The sequence below is a fragment of the Sminthopsis crassicaudata genome, chromosome 1 (genome assembly GCF_048593235.1).
Source record: "Sminthopsis crassicaudata isolate SCR6 chromosome 1, ASM4859323v1, whole genome shotgun sequence".
NCBI lineage: Eukaryota > Metazoa > Chordata > Mammalia > Dasyuromorphia > Dasyuridae > Sminthopsis > Sminthopsis crassicaudata.
In genome coordinates this window covers 104,524-120,808 of record NC_133617.1, presented here as the reverse complement: position 1 = coordinate 120,808, position 16,285 = coordinate 104,524, and the positions used below count along the sequence as shown (strand labels likewise).

The 16,285-nt window shown below is 38.6% G+C and overlaps 1 gene segment (V, D, J or C); it reads left to right on the top strand.

The window, feature by feature from the left end:
• The window catches only part of LOC141556155 (immunoglobulin lambda variable 9-49-like), a 1,090,947-nt gene that overhangs the window by 998,468 nt on the left and 76,194 nt on the right, over positions 1–16,285 (top strand).

The window sequence follows — 16,285 nt, the reverse complement described above, 5'->3', positions numbered from 1 at the left end:
CACTCACTTGGCAATGGACAGGGCATCACCATGACAACCTCCCTTCTGCTTTTTCCTCCCTTGACACTCATCCAGATACTCTCTACCATGTTTCCCCCTCCCTTTCTAGTTTCTGTACTTCCTTACATGAGCACGTCTTCTTAGTATATGGCAGCCACCCTCACACCCTCTTACTGATAGGATTTCCTTACTCGGAGCCAGACTCTGCACAAGGACCTCTTCCCACCAGGTCTCTGAGATCCTTATGAGGCTAAATTAGCCTCCTTGTATCAGGCCTTCTGATGATTGCATCCCTCCCCAAGGGCACAGAGCCACCCCAGAGGAACAAGTAAGAGAGCAGTGTTTTCATAGTTCCCTGACAGCTGGCCACAGAAGGCTGCCAGGCCAGAGTAACAAGAGGCCAGTAGTTGCACAGCTCCACTGACATCCGGCCACAGAGAGCTGCCATGTACAAGTGTTGCTTAATGGCATTCATAGAACACATCATTATTACTAAACATGGATCCTGTCTACATGCGTTCCTTGTATTGATGCTCCTTTGCAGGGGCTCCAGTCTCACACATTTCCTACCTGTCTTCCCCTCTACAGGTGAACCTGGGTCACACTTCTCTAAGACCATCCACTCTTCCCACTGATTATGTATATGTTCTCCCTGGTTTGAGGGCTCTTTCTTTTGTTGATACATTTTTGGTTATTCTGTTTCATTAAAATACTCTTTTTGAAGAAGTTTGCTCATTTGACTAATTAGTAAAATTAAATATTTTATTAGCTATACATGTAATGCCAGAGAAACTGAGGCAAAACAGAATTTAGCTTTAATATTTCTAATAGTGGAGAATTTGGGCTAACCAAAACTATCTGAAGCCAGTTGGCTGAATGGGACTCTTGTCTCAAAGTATTCAGCACTGAGTCATTAATTCCAGAGACTTTTATAGGGTTCCAGTTATCAGGGAAATAAAGGCACGAGGGGAGAACACTGGATAAACCATAACTTAGTCCTGACAAGTTGGGATTCAAGAAGATCAGGAGCAGGAGATAGTGAACAATACCCAGACATTTGAGATAAGCCATCTGGAGTTTTATTACTCACTGGAATGTTAGAATGGCCAGATTTTAATGAGGTAAAGGAGGAGTTATGGCCATAATAATTTTATTCAGGGCATAGCATAATAATTTCAGGGAAACTGAAGCATTATTTCCACACTCTCTCAAGTGGGTATTCAAATCATTGAATTATCTTGGAGGGTCTCAACACCATGATTTTGATCAACCCTACCTGGAGCGGACAAATCAAAATAAAATTAGAAAAGATGTAAGGACCTATGACAAGGACAAGTCTCTCCCTGATACCCCCAGAGCTGTTAACAGCATTCCTTGTTGCAAGGAAGGCCTCCCTATTGCAAGAATAGCATGTCACAGGGGCACCCAGGTGGCAGAGTGGATAGATCACCAGTCCTGAAGTCAGGAGAACCTGAGTTTAAATGTGGTATCAAACATTTAACACTTCCTAGCTGTATGACCTTGGGCAAGTCACTTAACACCAATTTCATCAGCAAAAAATAAAAAATAATAGCATGTTGTTACACCCCTATGGACTACTCTAACCTGGTAGCTCCCCTTAGAGCTACTCTTAATGCCCATCCATCGACGGCACGGCTAGGCCACACTTACCCATCTTCGGGCACCAACTCGGATCCCCTAGAGACAGACCACCAGGAGGTAGGGGTGAATCAAAAGAGAACTTTATTCTTAGATAGCATATATTTATACCCCCCTGAGGATCTGGGGGAAGGAGGAGGTCCTCTAGGAACCTGACATAATGGGATTGGCCTGAAAAGAAGGAGGGAGGCGTGCTAAGCCTAGAGAGCACTAAGGAGGGGAGGCGTGGTATCTGGAATCAGACACCACCTCTTGGGGCTAAGGATGGATACTCACCATCATAATCATGATCCTTCTAGCCACACTAGTAAACACTGTAGAATGAGGTTGGTGGGTCAGCTGAGCAGTCAACAGGCTAACCACTGGGGTGTCTCTAGTCCAGGGGCAGCGAGGCGGTCTGTAGGAATGGCAGCTGATCCAACTGCCTCAGAGGGACAAATCAGCCCATGCAGAAAAACAGAACAGCTCAAAGTTCACATTACAAGGATTTTAGAAAGAAGTCTGCTTGTAGCTACTGCCTTTGTGGTCTGGACAAGGTAGAAAGAACTTGGTTTTTTAATGATTAGAACTGGGTTTAATGCTCCAGATTGTATGTGAACACCACAAGCCCAGAACACAGAAGGCAGCACTGGGAGGGTTTAGAACTAGGAACCAAGAAATTGGAGCTGCATGAAACTTTAAAGAGCATCCTGTCAAATGAGTTGCCATTTCCTTGGCTAGAGTCTTGAGAAAATGATCCCAGGAATCCGTCTTTGGAGAAAACAGCTTGAGGCACATCCGGCATCCTACCCAGTGGACAAAGGGCCACCTGAGGAGGATGTCATCCTGTTCTGGACATTCCTGGAATGTGAGGTTCTCTCTGGCATTCCCTGTTTACCCTGAACTTTTCAGGAAGTCATCCTACTCTTTCTAATCCCTCCCATGCTTGTCCTAATCCTGGTAAATTCTCTCTCTCTCTCTGTCTCTCTCTCTCTCTGTCTCTGTCTCTGTCTCTGTCTCTGTCTCTCTCTCTCTCTCTCTCTCTCTCTGTGTCTCTCTCTCTCTCTCTCTCTCTCTCTCACACACACACACACACACACACACACACACACACACTGTGTCTGTCTGTCTGTCTGTCTGTCTGTCTCTCCCTTTCTGTCTCTCTCTTCTGTAAGTAGAAGGCAAAGGTTAAAGTGAGCTAGTCTTAGAACAAGGAAACAGACAGAGATTGTGACAGCCTTTCTATGGATTTATCAACATCCAGAAACTTCCATTCCATGGTTACTTTCCATGTCCTCTACAAATCTTCTAGGAACTAGCTAAATATGTATGAGAAAGGATAAAAAAAATGTTGCTCTTTGTTATAGAAAAGAGATTGTGGGTGTCCAGCCCCTTTCTTCCACTTCTCCTCCCCCACAGAAAAAGGGCCTCAGTTCCTTGGGTAGCGTTCCAGTGCAGTAATGACAGAAGAAAATGAATTAGAATCACTGAGAAATCCACTGTGGCAGGGGCAGTATGGATACTATGGGGTTGTGGCCCTCAGCAAGCATTTGCTTCTGAAGTGCTGCAGGCGCATGAACTGTCTATTGTACTCAGGGCTCCTTTCTTGGCTCTGGGGTCTTCAAGAACATTGGATTGAGTGAGAAGAGACTGGGGTTTGAGGGTGCGAATTTAGCTGGAATTTGAAGGAGGCCCAATGAGAATTAAAGGAGGAGGATGGGTTCAGAAGGTATGCTACGCTGTGAGAGTTCAATGGGATTCTCAAATGTTCTAGTATTGTAAACATCCAGTTGAGGATTGGAGGGAGGGTTTGTTAAATTTTCCTTTCAGATCATAATCAGACAGTTTGGGATGTATTCCCTTCAAACTGTGCTTCAGTTTTTAAAAAGATCCATGTCTGGGTGTAGGTTGGGGGAGGATCTTTGCTGGTGCTTCAGATGTGGATAGAAATGCCCTCCTAACCCCAAGCCTGCTAAAGGGGCTAAGCCTCAGGCTTTGGGTGTGTCTTGCAGCCTGCCTGGAATGGAAGAGCAGCTGCCTCTTTTCCAATATGTTTGGCAGCATACAGACCAACCCCTCTCTCTTGCAGACAGGAGCAACCCTTTCTGGGAGAAAGCTTCTCTACACTGTATGTTCCCAATTCTCTCTGACATATTTAACAGGTCTTTTCTTGGAGCACAGGTTTTGCTGAAATTAAATCTTTTAACAAGGGACCGGGGATCCTGAAGTCTAATGCTTTTGATCTTTTCACTGTTCTTACTCTCCTAAAACACATGCTTTTGTCATCCCTCCTCTGATCTCCTTTCCTCCTTCTTAATTCTAGTTTTGATTGGTCTAAAGGGAAACCATAAACCTTTGAGTGAGATCTCTGGAAACTTCAGAGTCATTTATTGTTTGGTTGGTTTTAACTCTGGTGGTCTTGCGTAGTCTTTCACCAAACTCATTGTTTCTCTAAGCCTGAATTTAAAAGGTGTTATGATTCTCCACAGTTTTCTAGGAGGTGAGATCCCAGTTTATTTGACTTGCTCTGGGGAACCTCTAGTTCTTTCAGCCCTGAAAGCTCCAGGCTGATGGCTTCTCTTAGGCTGTGGTTTTTCCTTTATTCCTAAGTAGTATTACTTGGGCTTACAATTCCATGTGTTACCCTGAGTCTTTCTGAATAGCCTTATTCGTTGTGGGCAATTAAGGAAATAGGTGTGAATTTCGGGAATCAGCATTTACTGGTCATTGCCAGCAGAGGGCACTGTTTGACAAGTTGGCATCTTTCCCCTGCTCTGTGGAAGCTAATGTTGCACATGCATCAAAAAGAGCTCAAGGATGCTGAGGGAAATGAGCAGAACTAGGAGATCATTACACACTTCAACAATGATACTGTATGAGGATGTATTCTGATGGAAGTGGAGATCTTCAGCATAGAGAAGATCCAACTCACTTCCAGCTGATCAATAATGGACAGAAACAACTACACCCAGAGAAGGAACACTGGGAAATGAGTGTAAACTGTGAGCATTGTTTTTTTTTTTTTTTGTTTTTTTTTGTTTGTTTTGTTTTGTTTTGTTTTGTTTTTCTTCCCAGATTATTTTTACCTTCTGAATCCAATTCTTCCTTTGCAACAACAACAACAAAATTCGGTTCTGCGCATATATTGTACCTAGGATATACTATAACATATTTAATATGTATGGGAATGCCTGCCATCTAGGGGAGGGGGTGGAGGGAAGGAGGGGAAAATTGGGAACAGAAGGGAGTACAAGGGATAATGTTGTAAAAAATGTTATAATTATAAAATTAATAATAAAAAAAAAGAGCTCAAGGGTGGACTAGATGTATGCACCTGATAAATGATGTAATATATGTTTCTTTGTCAATGGTTAACCAATTATTATTTTGTTATATCTAAGAATGGGGAGACTTAAATGAGATAATGGATGAAAAGCACTTTTTAAATTATTAATGTAAATATATATATATATATATATATATAAACACATATAATGTGTATGCCTGTATATGTGTCTATTATTAGCATTAACCTATAGTCCCCAGATCTTCACTCACATGATGATTTCATTCTTTGAGTATCATATTGCATTTTTGCTGAATTCAAGAAATGTTTTTGGAGAAGAGGGAGTGCTCATGAAAGCTTAAGAACTAGACTCTTTGGCAGAAAAAATATGCATAGACTTAAATTTAATATGCACAAATGCTTTTTAAAGCTTCAGTTGTGTGACCCTGGATAAGGCATTTGACCAGTCTACCTCAGTTTCCTTAACTGTAAAATGGGCTTATGGACCTGTCTCCCAGGGTTGTTGTGAGGATCAAATGAGATAAATACATCACTTTGCAAAATTTAAAGCTCTCTATAAATGTTGGCTATCAGCATTGTTGCTGACATTATTTTGTTTTAGTTTGGTTTATTTATTTATTATAGCTTTATACTGACAAAACATCCATAAACATGGGTAATTTTTCAACATTGACCCTTGCAAAAACTTCTGTTCCAATTTTTCCTCTCCTTCCCTCCACCCCCTTCCCTAAATGGCAGGTAGTCCCATACATGTTAAATATGTTAAAGTATATGTTAAATGCAACATATATATATATATATATATATATTTATACAGTTGTCTTGCTACACAAGAAAAATCAGATTTAGAAAGAAGGTAAAAATAACATTCAAAGAAAAACAAAAATGCAAGCCAACAATAATAGAAAGAGTGTAAATGCTATGTTGTGTGGTCCACACTCATTTCCCAGAGTTCTTTCGCTGGGTGTAGCTGGTTCTGTTCATTACAGATCAATTGAAACTAATTTGGATCCTCTCATTGTTGAAAAGAGCCACATCCATCAGAATTGATCCTCATATAGTAATGGGGTTGGAGCGTACAATGAACTTCTGGTCCTGCTCATTTCACTCAGCATCAATTCATGTAAGTCTCTCTAGGCCTCTCTGAAATCATCCTGCTGGTCATTTCTTACAAAACAATAATATTCCATAATATTCATATGTCACAATTTACCCAGCCATTCTCCAATTGATGGACATCCATTCAATTTCCAGTTTCTAGCCACTACAAAAAAAAAAAGGGGGGGGGGCTGCTGTTATGAGCCAGAACTTGAAACAAGGTGCTAAGTAAGTAGAATTGAGGAGACAATGGCTAAATCCAGTTCAGCATTGATTTAATCCTACAACAAATAATGGTTTCCTAGTGATGTAATGATTGGTAGATACTCAGTGTGGGTTATATAAGGAGAAGCTGTCAGGGCCAAAAAGGACAGGCTGAAACAGATTCATTCCATCTTCCACTTTTGTACTTTCCTTTTTTGTAATTTCCTTACATTATGTCTTCTATTTTTGTGATGCCAATTAAAGTTCTTCCCATCCTTTAAAGATTAACATGCAAAGAAAATTATCCCTCTCTAGGAAGCCTTCTCTGACTTTGTCCAGTTGTGGCCCTTTATTACTATTTTTTGTTTGCCCCCCTTTAAACCTTGCATCTATGATAGGATACTGCTGCCATTTTCCCATGAAGTATCTTCTTTTCAGACTTGGAAATCTGTTGGGAAATAATTGAATCTTTTCTAAATATGATTTATAAATCCCCTGCTAGCTCTACATCTTGGTCTTTCCAACATAAAGTGTCAAGGTCCGGGCTAGCTCCCTCTGAAGGGCTCAGAATAGGTCCTTGTCAGGATAAGCAAAAGTCCTTGCCCCACGTTGGACGCCAAATTGTCAAGTTCCTGTCATCTCTCAATTGTAATCCTTCTCTGGGAGGAAATCTCTTTTCTGTAAAATCTTTTCCTCTGTGAGCAGGTTTCTTGGGAAGCTTCTGGAGCCTCCAGCCAGACTCTCTCCTTCCAGACCACAGTCTAAACTCAATCTCCTAGTCAGAATAACTCCAGGCTCAATGCTGCCTCTTTTATCCTCCCAGAGAATGGGCATGTGAGAACTCAGGGGCTTGTGGGAAAATTACTTCAACCAATGAACTCGCTCCTTTTAAAGGTTGTGTAAACTCTTCCTCAGAATTTCAAAGGTGTAAACTCCCCCTAAAGGTGGGAACTAAAGGTGGGAATTCTGAGCTAGAGAATTGCCCAGACAACCTGAGTTCTCACCTTGTAATCCTAACAGTAATTAAAATCTATATTTAATTGTCCTCATAAATCAACATCATGTCTGGTTTTCCAAGAAATCTGATCAGTTAAGGAAGGAAGACCATGCAGGATTCAAATATATAGCAAGTCTCCTTTCCAAGGACACTTAAGTGCCTCATCCTACCCTTTTCTATTGCTTCCAGGCCATGTCCCATAACTCATCAATGTGTCAGTCAGTCAACAAGCATTTATTAAATGTTTAATATGGTCCAACATTGAGTTACATTCTAGGGAAACAGGGGAAATGACAGTAAAAAAGAAATACAGTCCCATCATGAAGGAACCTGAATTCTAATGAAGAAAGAGAACATATAAAAGACCTTAAAATATCCTAGCATGGTAGAGGAGAAACATGGGATGGGGAATAGTGACCAATTCTAAAGCATACCTCCCTCCCCCCCCCAAAAAAAAAGATGTTTCAAGAAGAGATTATCAAAGGGAAAATGGTTCATAGGAGCAGAGTTGTGAGGTAGCTGAGGATCAATGGGATAGTCCTAAAAATTAGTGATAATTAATATGATATATATATATATATATAGAAGGAAAAAAAATCAAAATGAATCACCCTTAACTTGCATTTGGGAGTTAGGACACTTGAATTCCAAATCCAGTCTTGGACACTAAATTTTTGTATCATCTTGGTAATATCCTTTCTCTCCCTTGGGCTTAATTTCCCCCTTTATCTAAAGGAACGTAAATGGAATATCTTGTCCAACTCTACATCTATAGCATGAATTCCTCGGTGATCTCTTAGTCTCCTCAGTTTTTGGCATGTTGTGGTTCTGTTCTCTCTCTTTATCAATGTGTATCAATGATTGATTCCATCCTGCTCTTTTTCTAGTGTGTATTAATGTTGGTGTTGTCTTTTCAACTCCGTGACATTGTGATGACTCAGTGATCTCCTGGATATGAACAGTTTCCCAAGGTAACAATTTCAGTTTCTCTATGGTTGCTCAAGCTGTGACTGTGCTCTTTAGCTGCTCCTTAAATTCCCTAAACAGCATCCCCTTCTCTGTGCGGGAGAGGGTGCTTTCTCTAAATTTCCTGGAAGTAAGTGATTCTTACAGGGGTAGAGATCACAGTCTCTCCATAACTTCCTGTGTTGCAATTCTGGTCCCTGGACTTTCTGTAAGTCTTCCATAGGGACTCTCTCAAATGATATGTGGTATGTGTATGGAGGTGGGGTGTAAGATAGAGACAGAGACAGAGACAAACAGTGCATGCATGCACACTGAGATTTTCCCTAGATCTTTTAGCAATATTTCTCTACCACTGAGGTACATAACATGTCCACTTTTTAGCTTAAATTAATTATGCTAAATAATAACTGATCTTGAGAATAATTTTTGCAAAAGTCTTTGAAAATAAATAGTTCTTTAATAACAATATGGAATCTTGTTATTAGGCATTCCTGGAAAACAGGGAAACATAGATTTAGTCCTGGAAAACTAGAGAAATTAGTTATTAAAAAAAAAAAAAACAGAACTAAGAGAAACTGAAAGGTGAGGTGAAAAGATAGTTCAGCTGGGACACTGATGCATTGTTGGTGGAGTTGTGAAAGAATCCAACCATTCTGGAGAGTAATCTGGAATTATGCCCAAAAAGTTATCAAAATGTGCATACCCTTTGACCCAGCCATACTACTACTGGGCTTATATCCCAAAGAAATATTAAAGAAGGGAAAGGGACCTGTATGTGCCAAAATGTTTGTGGCAGCCCTTTTCATAGTGGCTAGAAGCTGGAAGATGAATGGATGTCCATCAATTAGAGAATGGTTGGGTAAATTATGGTATATGAAGGTTATGGAATATTATTGTTTATTGTTCTGTAAGAAATGACCAACAGGAGAAATACAGAGAGGATTGGAGAGACTTACATCAACTGATGCTAAGTGAAACGAGAAGAACCAGAAGATCATTATACACTTCAACAATGATACTGTACGAGGATGTATGCTGATAGAAGTGGATATCTTCAACATAGAGAAGAGCTAATCCAATTCCAATTGATTAATTATGGACAGAATCAGCTACACCCAGAAAAGGAACACTGGGAAATCAGTGTAAACTGTTATTTTTACCTTCTGAATCCAATTCTTCCTGTGCAACAAAAAATCTGGTTCTACACACATATATTGTATCTAGAATATACTGTAATATATTTAACATGTATAAGACTGCCTGCCGTCTGGGGGAGGGGGTTGGGGGAGGAAGGGAAAAAATCTGAATAGAAGTAAGTGCAAGGGATAATGTTGTAAAAATTACCCATGCATATGTACTGTCAAAAAATGTTATAATTATAAAATAAAATAAAAATTAAATTAAAAAAAAAGAAAAGATAGTTCAGGGCTATTCAAGCTTTTAGGTACCAACTTATTGCAGATATTATCAGTTTCATGATAGGCAAGCTAATGCTATCATTTTCAACAGGAACCTGGAGGTAGAAAAGAAGGAGGTTTTTTTTTTTATCGTACAACCCCGCAATGTGAACAACTTGAGGGTTGCTGAACTTAGCTGTGGGATGGTCATGTTCTTAATCTTTATTATTTTCAGTGTTCCAGAGAAGTTATTTTTGGTTGTCACTTGTTATAAGATCTGATTATGGCTCCACTCTCCGACCTAATTCATTCCATGAAAAAAATTGGACTTTTCACCGTTTTCAAATAGATCTGACAGCAAGACCTTTGACTTTTTGTGAGAAGTATTGCAAATAAAAAGTATGTGAAACATAATTTCTGCAGAATTAGCAATCATTTTATTAATTAAGACAAGGTTGTTGGTGAGTTTCTTTCATAAACCAATGATGCTTCCTGGAAAATATTGAATGCCTAAAAAGCCTTTGAAAAAGGCTCAATCAATAATAATCAATAATCAGTGATGGAACGGGTACATAATGAAGATATAAGCAAAAACTCTTCAGCTTCTGCTGCTAAAAATGTGACCCAATCATGAGACATAGGCACCTCCATCAATCTGGACATAAGAATCCATTTTTACGCAAACTAATGTGACTTCTTTGCCCCTTCATAAGCTGGGTTACCCTAAATTCTAATTGCAGAACCAAAGAACAGAGACTTATTTCCTAAGTGCAAGTTGCCATTTGGAAGATTTTTTAATTGGGTGGAGTCTCAGCCAAGATGGAAAAGCATGTACCCTGAAGATTTGGGAAATCACATCTATTATTTATATCATTCGGAGGGTGGTCTAATAACCTACAGGGGCTGATTTCTGAATAAGGAAATAGGTGAGAAAAACCTTGTTCTTAGTTAATAAGTTGCTATTAACATAAGAGAAAGAATAATGATTTCTCTTAGCAATCAACTCTTTAATATAGTTCCTATACTATCTTCTATGCTTTTGTCTGCCAACGTCCCTTTATTTGTGATATTCCCCCATTACAATATACCCTCTTTGAAGATAGAGCCCATCTTGTTCACTTTGATTTGTATCTCTAAGCCATAGCATGGAGCCCGGCATCTAAAAACAGATTAATATAGTCCTAATTAGCTATATATCTATGTATCTCTCTGTTTGATTGTCAACCTCCATAAATATCCAAGGGTTATAATTCATTCTCTTCTAAGTAGTAAAAGGATTTCCATCTCTATAAGTCACACCTGGTGTAGTTATTTGTAGGAAAGCCACAGGCTGGAACTATTGATTCAAGTCCACGAGTGTGAGAATCACTATTATGTTTACTATGTGTAATGAGCATATTCTGATTGTGGATCTCATGAAAATGATAAAGTGAATTATTATGCAGGCTAAAGTGTACTTGACCAGGGAAAACTGTTTGCTTCATTGATTGGTGGACTCTGAATCTGTGTCAGAGGACTCAGCCATTTCACGATTTACCTCAAACCCGACAGACCCACTCTGCTGAGTGGAGATGGCCTTAGACCCCTCTGTGTTTGGGCTCACTACCACTCATGCTTCACTTTACTTTCTAGCCATACCCAGCTTACTTTCCAGTTCTGAAAAATGACAATTCTATCATTACATATGGATAAAATTATATCAATTTAGTCCCCTTTGTCTCAACTCATCTTCCCTTTAACTTTTAACACCCAATTATAGTTCCCTGGCCTCCATTGCCCTATAAATGTTTTCCCCTTCTATTAGGAGTTAAGCTTCTTAGGAGCAAAGACTGTCTTTACTTGGTCATTTGTGAAATAGGTATGTAACACAATGAGTTACAAAACATCATCTTCATACATTCATGCATCTGTTCAATCATTCATTCGTAGTACAACGCCTGACCTTCCTTCCCTAGGCCACATGGAATGCCCATGTTCAGTGGCTATATTGAGATAGGCTGGTCGGTCTCCCAACCAGTGACTTCAGCCAAACCCAAATTTTGCATACATTTTCCTCCTCTGCTGAACTTAACCTATGTCCTAGAATGCTAAGTGACATCTCTGAAGTCTTCTGTTTTACAACTTCAGAGGTGCCTTATAATTCTGATGATCCTGAAAGACGAAATACTTGTAATGCTCTTTCATAGATAGATGTAGGCCCAATTTACTTCTGGGCATAAGAACTATGCTTGTGCACTTCTCAAGGGGCCGTTCATGGGTAGTAGGAAATGGATAGTTTTGGAATCAAAATCTCAGAATTTATCTGCTCTATGTGCAAATACAGGCAAGTCATTCTGATTTCCAAGATATCATTTCCGCATCTACAACATAAAGATTTAATAACATATTACCTCCAATGTCTCTGAGAGCTCAAAATTCTTTACTCACTTCATCAAAAGTGCAATGGGGTATCTATAGATCCTGTCATTATAACCTCCTCCGGTAGGGAAGATGAATCTGCATATATCTTTAATTTAGTTACAGAGAGTGAAAATTTGTAATTAAATCTATTGGACTAAGGAACCTCTGACTTGGATGTTACAATCCAGTTTAAGGAGTTAGAATAAAATAGGAGAAGAAATCTGTGAGCATTGTACATACTATATTAGCTCTTGAAAATAGATTACATTGAGTGCTGAGCATGAGACCTGGCTTACCTGTACCCTGGTACAGGAAAGTCAATGAACATCAAGGCCAGCAGTTTTACAGGCTTTTAAGGTAATTGCCATCTCTGAAGGTTTTAATAATTTTTGTGACCTACAAAGGAATTTTTCATGAGGTTTATTCATCATAAGCCATTTGTTGAAACCAGGACACTAAAACTAATTTCCAAAAAAGTCACTTCTGTACTGTAGACTGACTTGAAACAAGGAAAAGAGAGATCAAAATATAATTTTGCACTTCAGTTTTTCCCTTGGATACAGAGACTCAGCAGGAGAAGCCCCAGGCAGTCTGATCCCCAGGGTTCTTAGATTGAGACTTCTCTGTGGAATATAGGGTAGGAGAATGGTGCCTATTAGTATCTGAAAATAAATATTCTGGGAGACAGAGTTCAGCCTAAAAGTTGGTTAAAAATATAAAACGTCCCCTCATCTTGTACCATTGTTCTTGGGTTGGACATGGGTCTGACCAATGTCTCGCTGTGTTTCCTCAGATGTGGCCTGGCCATCTACAGAATGATGGGTCATGTTTGATGCTGGAAAATTCATGACTCAAGCAACTGACATTACTATAACATTAGTGGCCACTTGATTTCATCAAATTTAGAATTTTGGTTACTTTTCAGTAATATGTGGTCCCATATTATGAAAAGCATTTTTCCTTTTTCTTCCCTTATTGTTGCTGTCCTGCTGCAGATTCCAAGTTCTGAGCAGACTTGTTTCGAGAAACTTAACCCCATTTTTATCGATAGTGGGGACTTGGAAATTGGTATCTTTATTCCCTGGTACTCACCCGAAATATACAATACAACAGGAGCAAAACAGTTTCAAAGTCCTCCTAACGAACAGTGTAAGGATTTTAGGTAAGTGCCTATCTCTCTGGCTGGGCTGGATTTTCATTGTGGATTTAAGTGCTCATAGTTTAAGCAAAAAGGCAGCCTATTCAGTATCAGGTGATTGGTGCTCTCCCTTCTTCTTGTCTCGTGATATTTTATATTCTTGACAGTTTTCTCTACACCTGATTAACTTTCGAAATTGAGGAAAGAAAATGTCTCTCCTCTACTTCCCTTTCTCACTCCATCTCAAATGGCCCATAGCCAGATTTCTCAGTCCTGAGCAGCTCAGTCTTTTATCACCCCTTCTTCCCTGCCATCCTGACTTCATGGTAATATTTAAGTAATGAAAGTAAAAGTCTTCAGAGTGTATACCAACTGGAATTAGGTTAATGACCTGAAGCAGCAGAAGTACCTGATACTTGTGCACTCTTTCCAATCTTGAGCAGAGTTATTATTGTTGAATATACTGACACTGAGCAAAGAGAAATCTGCCCTGTCCATGGGAATAAAAGCTCCTATATTTCCTCCCCACATTTGGCTGTCTGATAGGGACCACCTTCTTAAATCAAGATGTTCTATTCCTATCACCTCATCAATCAATGGAAAAGAATAAAAATATAATAATCAATAGAAATATAATGGAAACTCCCTCTTGTGAATAGGTGAATTTTTTTTTTTTTCTATTCTTCTTTATTAGAAGTTATGATTTTTTTATGACGGTTAGAGTATTCTACACTAGGGAACATCAACAATACTTGTTTGGACCACCCTGATTTATATTGAAACGGAGGAATCAGGAACTTTGAGTTTATTTGAAAAAGAGAGATACCCTTGATGAAGTTGTAACAAAGTGAGATTTGGAAATGAAAAGGCAACTGAGTGATGATTTCTGGGGAATTCTCTAGGTGACAGAAGAGGAGATTGTTTCAGTTTCTCTAATTAACATTTACTGAATTGGAGGAATCCAAAGAGAAGGGGATGTTGTTTTACTTTCTGGGATTTTAACAAGCATATTTATGCTGATGGATAGGTCTTAGTTTTATGCATTTTCGTTATCAATTCCTTTTTTCAAAAAGCCTCCTTTACATACCAGAAGCTGTGTATATAGCAATGCAACACTCAGATATAAGCCTTTGTAAGTCTGCACTTTACAAGCGGGATTCTGACTAATTCAATAATTCCTGCATCATTTCCCTTTGTCATAGCTAAGGAGAAGCAGGTTGGCTATTTACTCTCTCTTCTCCTTCTGGAAGACAGTCTATGAGATACATTGAATGATTCTTTGGCACATAAGAATTCCATTCTTTTCTATATCTTGTAGCCAAATGCTTCTGTATTTGGGGTTTTACCTTATGTCATTTTTAATCCCTCTGGATTCTTTTATTTCACTTATATTTTTCTTTTTTCTCTCTCTATTTTCTATTTATGATCTTTATTTATGAAATTTGTAAAGCTTTTGCATAAATTAATTTAATGGCCCTAATATTAAGAGAAAAATAAGGATAAAGGAAAAATTTTACATAAAACAATTTTGATTTTTTTAAAAATCTCACATAGCAAATTGACATAAACCTGCAAGATGTTTAAAAGCCAAATTATCAAAGGGCATGGAAAATTTTCTTTTTTAAAAAATATTTTTTATTTACCAGATATATGCATGGGTATTTTTACAACATTGACTGTTAGGATTACAAAGTGAGAACTCAGGACCCTCACAATTCAAGAACATTACAATTGACAATTGCCAAACCTTTTGTTCTCATTTTTCCCCTCCTTCCCCCTCCCATGGCAGGTTGACCAATACATGTTAAATATGTTAGAGTATAAATTAAATACAATATATGTATACATGTCCAAACAGCTGTTTTGCTGTACAAAAAGAATTGGACTTTGAAATAGTATACAATTAGCCTGTGAAGGAAATAAAAATTGCAGGCAGACAAAATTAGAGGGATTGGGAATTCTAAATTCACTTATGCTTTTCTTTCTGCTTTCTAGTCTTTATGAATTCATATTCATAAATCATACATCTTTATATTATATAGACATTGAAAGAATTCATCAAACACCTTCTGAAAAAGACCCTAAAAACAGAACTCCTCGAACATAGTGGCTAAGCTGCAGAACTACTAAACTAAGGAAAAATATTGCAAACAGCTAGGTAAAAAACAATTCAAATATCAAGGTGCCACAATAAGGGTCACTCAAGATCTGGCTGCCTCCACATTAAAAGATAGAAGGGCCTGGAACCTGATATTCCGAAAGGCAAAAGAACAAGGACTGAAACCAAGAATGAACTACCCAGCTAAGTTTAGCATTTTCTTCCATGGAAGAAGATGGTAATTTAATGAAACAGAGGAATTCCATTTGTTTCTAAGGAAAAAACCAGACTTAAATAAAAAATTTGATCTACATTCACAAGACTCAAGAGAAGCAGAAAAAGGTAAAAAGAACTCTTGAGAACTGTATCTCTGTTTTGGATATACAGAAAGTCCACATGGATAATTTGATTTTACTGATATAACATAAAAAAGGGAAGTAGTAAAGGGAAGGGGATAATATCAGAAAAAGGGAAAGGAGAGATAAAAAGAGGGAAACTACATCCCAGGAAGAGGCATCGAAAATCTACCACATCTGAGGGAATTTAGAGAGGGGGAGAAACATTGTGTGAATCTTACTCTCAACAGAATAGGCTCAAAGAGGAAATAATTGACATATTTGTTTTTCAGAGAATTCTCTCTCACTTCATTATAAGGGGGGAGAGGAAAAGGGAAAAGGAAAAGGGGAATAAGGAAAGGGTACGAGAAAGGGGAAGGGACTTAAAGGGAGGGGGGAAGGATACTAAAAAGATAGGGTTGCACATCACAAGTGGGGTCCATAAATTAAATACTGGGGAAGGGGTTCAGGGGGGACAATGGAAAAAAAGCATAATCAGGGAATAATATGATGACAGGAAATACAGAATTAGTAATTTTAATTGTAAATGTGAATGGGACGAACTCTCCCATTAAATGGAGGTGGATAGCAGACTGGATCAAAAGTCAGAACCCTACAATATGTTGTTTACATGAAACACACATAAAACAGGGAGATACATACAGAGTAAAGGTAAAAGGTTGAAGCAGAATCTATTATGCTTCAGG